The sequence below is a fragment of the Euprymna scolopes genome, chromosome 12 (genome assembly GCF_053919585.1).
Source record: "Euprymna scolopes isolate OS-2025 chromosome 12, ASM5391958v1, whole genome shotgun sequence".
Lineage (NCBI taxonomy): Eukaryota > Metazoa > Mollusca > Cephalopoda > Sepiida > Sepiolidae > Euprymna > Euprymna scolopes.
Genome location: NC_136493.1, coordinates 118,787,618 through 118,794,145, shown reverse-complemented (window position 1 = coordinate 118,794,145; position 6,528 = coordinate 118,787,618). Strand labels below are relative to the sequence as shown.

The window sequence follows — 6,528 nt, the reverse complement described above, 5'->3', positions numbered from 1 at the left end:
TATTATAAAAAAAAAGGGAAAGAGGGAGAGGGAGAGGAGGGGCAAACCATTCCCAATCATTTAATATTATTGGTTATTACCATTATTGCTATTATTATTATTATATTATTACGCTTATAGCCCCGTCCGTTATCATGCTGTGCAATCCCTAAAAAAGGAAATATTGTCAAAAAAAAAAAAAAAAAAAAAAAAAAAAAGCTAATAACAATGATTTGTCTTTCTGGGCCTTTTGGCTAAGATCAAAGTGTAGTATCTGTTCTTTAGGTGCTACATTTCAATTTCTTTTCTCTAAGTGGAAGAGACCACCTTTACGACTAGGACAATTTTTCTCCACGTTAAAAACACGATCCAGTGTCTAAATCTGTCCCGTGGGGAGGCATTGTGAAGAGCTACCATGTTTAATGTAACAAAGTTTTAATATTAAAAAAAGTAACTAGAACAAGTTATTTCTGATTTAATTACAAAATGCCCTGGAAAATGTCCGTTCTGATTATTTTTTTTGTTTACTAACCTCCCCGCAAGGTCAGAATTGGACATGAGGTCGGTTAAAAATTTAGGGGGAAACCAGCTCCCCAAAAGGGGCTCTATGGTCAATAACAAAAATAAGAATCGTATCAGTAATGAAGGAGTTCTCCTCCATTAACCAAGACCAAAAAGGGGATTAAAGTCAATGGAATACTGAAACTGATAGCATACTCAGAAATTAATGTTGAAGCATTGGTTACCTAATCTCTAACCGTGTTAATGTTTTTATGTATTACTTTCGAAAAGCTGCTAAACAGTTTATGATTTAAACATTACTTGATTTCAAGTATATTTTAAGCAGTGGTTTACGGGATATGAAGTCAGTCCCGGAAATTACTTCAACCGTTTATGATTTAAACATTACTTTATTTCATGTATATTTTTAACAGTGGGGTGGGGGATATAAAATCAGTCCCGAAAATGGGTGAAACCGTTTACGCATTACACATTACTTTATTTAATGTATATTTTCAACATGGGGGGGGATATGAAATCGGTTCCGGAAAGTGCTGCAACTATTTACGTTGTAGGCATTACTTTATTTAATGTATATTTTTAACAGTAGGACGGGAGATGACAAGTCGGTCCGAGAAATGGCCGACAAAGTTTACGATTTATACATGACTTTATTTCATGTATATTTTTAACAGTGGTTTGGGGATATAAAGTCTGTCCCGAAATGGCTGAAGCAGTTTACTATTTAGACATTGCATTATTTCATGTACATTTTTAGCAGTGTGTTTGGGATAGAAAGTCGGTCCCGGAAATGGCTGAACAGTTTACTATTTAGATATTACATTATTTCATGTATAATTTTAGTGGTGGGTTTGGAATATAAAGTCAGTCCCGGAAAAAGCTGAAACAGTTTACTATTTAGACATTACATTATTTCATGTATACTTTTAGCAGTGTGTTGGGGATATAAAGTCAGCCCCGGAAATGGCTATAACGGTTTACTATTTAGACATTAGATTATGTCATGTATATTTTAAGCAATTGGTTGGGGATATAAAGTCAGTTCCGGAAATGCCTGAAAGAGTTTACTATTAAGACATTACATTATTTCATGTATATTTTTAGCAGTGGGTTGGGGATATAAAGTCAGCAACTGAAATGGCTGAAACAGTTTACGATTAAAACATTACTTTATCTAATGTATATTTTCAACAGTGGGGTGGCGGACATGAAGTCAGTCCAGGGATTAAATGATATGTGCAAATATATACTATCAGAAAGCGTCGCCCTGAATTGAATGAGATAGGTTGAAAACATATTGTAGCAAAATACCCAGCGTCGGCCAGAACCAAATGAGATAGGTGAACGATATATATTAGCAGAATATGCGGCGTAACCTGGGATTGGATAAGAAAGTGAAACATATATACTATGAGAATACCCAAACAATATATCAAAGTTTTTATTTGAGTAAGAAGGAGCGACATAGTGGGTTAAAGTTATGAAAATTACTGTCGACATTAGTAGTATATCCAAGAATTATGAAAAATGATGAAATGTGAGTTACTTGATTGGTGTGTTTGTAATTATATAATAAGCACAGATAATATATCAAATATATTATATAAGTAGGAGGGGGAGGCATCATGTGGGTTTTTATTTATAAACAAATATGTTTGAAATTAGTAACAACTCCAGGATTATGGATGAAGATAAAATTTTAGTTAATCGATTGTGTGTTTATAATAAAATAATCAGCCCAGGAAATATATCAATGTAATAATGTAAGTAAGAGAGGGCGATAAGGATGGTTAAAATTATGAGAAATAATTTACAAAATTAGTAACATATCCAAGAATTATGAAAATTGATAAGGTTATACTGCATTAGTGTGTTTGCAATGAAATAATCAGACCAGGCAATATATCATAGGTATTATTTTTGTAAGTGGGACGATGATGTGGGTTAAAATGATGAAAAATGATTGTCAACATAAGTAACACATCCAAGAATTAGAAAAAATGGCGAAATGTGAGTTAATTGATTGGTGTGTTTACAATGAAATAATCATCCCAGATAATATATCAAAGTTTTTATGTTTGTAGTGGGTGGTTGATTATATGGTAAAAATATAAAAAAATAATTGTCGAAATGAGTAACATATCAAAGAATTAAGAACAATGAAGTGTAAGTTAATTGATAGTTATGTTTTTTTATGAAATAATCAGCCCAGAAAATATATCAAAGTATTTTTTTAGTAAGAGAGGGCGACGAGGATGGTTTAAATTATAAAAACATAATCGTCGAAATTAGTTAGATATTCAATAATTACGAAAAAATGATAAAATATTAGTTAATTGATTGGTGTGTTTGTAAGGAAATATTCAGATTAGATAATATATCAAGTTATTATTTAGTAAAGAGGGAAGGGCGAAAATGTGGGTTAAAATTATGAAAAATGTTTTTCGAAATAAGTAACATATCCAAGAATTATGAAAAATGGTTTAATATGATTTCATGCATTAGTGTGTTTGTAATAAAATAATAAGCCCAGGCAATATTTCCAAACAATATTTTATTAAGAGGGGGCGATAATGTAGGTATAAATTATGAAAAATGATTTTCGAAATTGATAACATAACCAAGAATAATGAAAAATAATGAAATGGAGGTTAATTGATTAGTGTGTTTGTAATGAAATAATCAACCCAGCAAATGTATCAAAGTTATTATTTTAGTAAGGTTGGGCGACAACGTTAGTTTAAATTATAAAAAAATATTGTCGAAATCAGTAACATATCCAAGAATTAGGAACAATGGTTAAATGTTAGTTGATTGATGTGCGTGTTTGTAATGAAATAATCAGCCTATAAAATATATCAAAGTTATTATTTTAGTAAGGTGTGCGATAGGGTGAGTTTAAATGATGAAAAATTATTGTCACAATTAGTACTATATCCAATAATTACGAAAAATAATGAAATGTGAGTTAATTAATAGTTGTGTTTTTTTATAAAATAATCAGCCGATACAATATATCAAATTTAATATTTTAGTAAAGGGAGAGGCGATGATGTGGGTTGAAATTATGCATAATTATTGTCGAACATAGTAACATATTCAATAATTATGAAAAATTATAAAATGTGAGTTAATCGACCGATCTGTTAGTTATGAATAATAAGACCAGGAAATATATCAAAGTTATTATTTTTGTAAGGGGGCAGTGCAAGTTTTAATAAAAAAAACTAAAATAATATGATTGTGCCTTCATTCATGCTGAATAGAACGCTCACATCATACCCAGCTACAATATATTACATAGGAAAATGCTGCTGTGGAATTTCCATAGGCCCCGCTAGTTATTATAAGTGTTTATTCTTCTTCTTCTTCTTCTTCTTATTATTATTATTATTATTATTGGTAGTAGTAGTAGTAGTAGTAGTAGGAGTGGTAGTTGTAGTATCAGTATGTATTTATTATTATTTTAGCGGTTATTGTTATTGGTGTTGTTTTTGCTGTCATTGCTATTGTTGTTACGACTATTATTATTACTACTGATATTAGTGTTACTATTATCATTTTAAATTTAATTTCTGTTGTTGTTGGTGATGGTAGCAGTAGTTATAGTTGTGGTGGTGGAGGAGAAAGATCGAGAAGGAATCTTGCACCTTTGTGTGGAAACCTCCTATAGATAATGTGTCAATAAAACTATGGAGGGGGTGTAACCTAAAATTCACTAACCAAATTTATGGGACAATATCAAATCAAAATATTGAAACAACGGCGTGAATGAGGCTGGAACATCCTCCGAATGTCTCACGTCCAGTAGGTCCCCCACTGGTCTACAGGGTTGCTCCTGTCCTCCTCATGTTCAAAATTCTAAAAATGTGGGGGGGGGCAGTGAGAATTGGCAGAGATGTTCCCAAGACAGGAAAGGAATTGGAATCGAAAATGCCAAAAACCATGGACGGATGAGGAAAGAATAGGACTGTAGGAATGCTTTTTACGAAGTGGAAGCACCAAATCTGGTGGATAAATCTGAAACGTAAAGGAAGAGTGGAAATCGATAGGAGGAAGAGGAACTAGGAGTGTCGCGAGTTTGGTATTCCAGTTAAAACAAATTAAAAATATCAACCTACTTTCTAAGAGTGTAAGGGAAGAGATTGAGCGGATGGGTAGGAATTAAATGAAGAGCGAAATAAAATCGATAAAACTAGCTCTGATGAAAGCAGTGAGAGAGTGGAAGTGCAGAAGGGAAATGTAAGCGATGATGGGAGACGGGCAACTGAGGAAGAATGGAATCCTATCGTTAGGGAAATGATGAGAAGGAGTTTGAAGGATCTGAGTCAGATTAGATCAATGAGTCTGAGACTATGGAACCAGTCGAAAAAGCAGATGTATGGAGAAGTCGTAATGAAGTTCGCGCTTTGACTTCTGTAGAAAAAGTACTTCAGAATTCAAGACAGGTTCTGTTTAGAGACGAGAACAGTGAAGAGTAGTGATAGGGGTAAGGTGAAAAACGAGATAGAAATTGTTCAAGTAATATTTCACAAAATTATAAGAAAGAGCCTATCGATTACGGAACTTAACAAGCATCTATAAGCAGCGTCATATATTGTTGCGAATCGTCTTGGTGTAATACAGAAGAAAAAGAAAGAAAGGAAGGATAGAAGCAATACTGGCAGAAGCGCTATATAAGAAAGTCTTAAACTGTGGTGGAAAGGCATTGGGAGAAGCGAAAAAATAAGAAAAAGAAGATAAACTGGGACAGAAAGCCAAGGGAGAGATTGAAAGGGAGTATAGATTGCTGGGAAAGGGAACCCTATCTGTTCTAACAATTTTGAAAGAGAAGGTACGCACCGTTGGTATTGAAATTAGGAACTTTGTTTGAAAAAGTGTTGCGTTCCGGCAGAACAACCTTTTCCGGAACAATCAGTCTCAGCTGTATAAAGAATTAAATACTAGTAAATAAGCGGGAAATGACAACATTCCACATTCAGATGGTGCCAGGAAATTCTGGAGTGGGAGTTGGTCTGTCGAAGAGCGATATAATAAGAACACTAGCTGGTTTGGAGAGGTCAGAGAAAGGCTATCAGGAATGCGGCAGATGAGGAACGTTGAGATAAACATTGATAACCTGAAGGCTCGCATAGGAAGTATGACAAACTGAAAGACACCTAGTCCAGACGGAGTGATGGGCTTCTGGTTAAAACAGTTCCAATGCCTTTATTCACCTATAGCTGCTGCTTTGCACAGAGTGGTTAAGTCGGGAGATGCCCCTGTTTGGGCTATGAAGGGATAGGCAACGCTAATTTGGAAATATCCTGACAAGGGAAACGAATGCCAGCAATTATAGAATTAATACGTGTCTACTGTGGAAACTGTTAACTGGAATTTTTGCGGAAAAAAAAATATGGGCATCTTGTGAGTAATGGTGTTTTTCCCGAGGAACAGAAAGAGTGTCGGAAAGGCTCGAGGGATACCAAGGAGCGATTAATTATTGATAACGCAGTAATATAGGGTGCAAAAGGAAGAAGAAAAGTCTGAGTTCAGCATGGATCGATTACAGAAAGGCTTACTTCACGCTGTCTCTACATTAGTCCGTGAAACACAATTGATGATGAAGGATGCTAGGATTATGGCAGAGCTTTTCGAGAGAAGTTCGGCTCAATGGAAAAAGGTGCTGACAGCAAACAGAGAGATGCTGTGTAAGGTTGCAATTAAACGTGGAATATCCCAAGGATATTCGTTATCTCAACTTCTTTTTGTAATGATAATGATGCCACTTATCATCCTCTTGAAAGTGGGGTATAACTTGGGTGTCTGGTGCAAGACACCTCAACAGTCTACTGTTTATGTATGCTTTGAATATATTCGGCAGAAATGTAAAGGAAATAGAGAGACTGGCAGAGCTCGTAGAGACATACTCGGAAGAGATCGGGATAGAGTTTGGGATTAGTAAATGTGCAGTAATAATGATGAGAATGGGAGTAAAGGTTGATTCGAATGGAATAGTGCTTTCAAATAGAGAAATTATGAAAGAAA

The 6,528-nt window shown here is 34.4% G+C and overlaps 1 pseudogene; it reads left to right on the top strand.

The window, feature by feature from the left end:
• The first annotated feature begins 212 nt into the window (after positions 1-212).
• LOC145291727 (U2 spliceosomal RNA) lies at positions 213-311 on the top strand (annotated as a pseudogene).
• Positions 312-6,528: the final 6,217 nt, after the last annotated feature.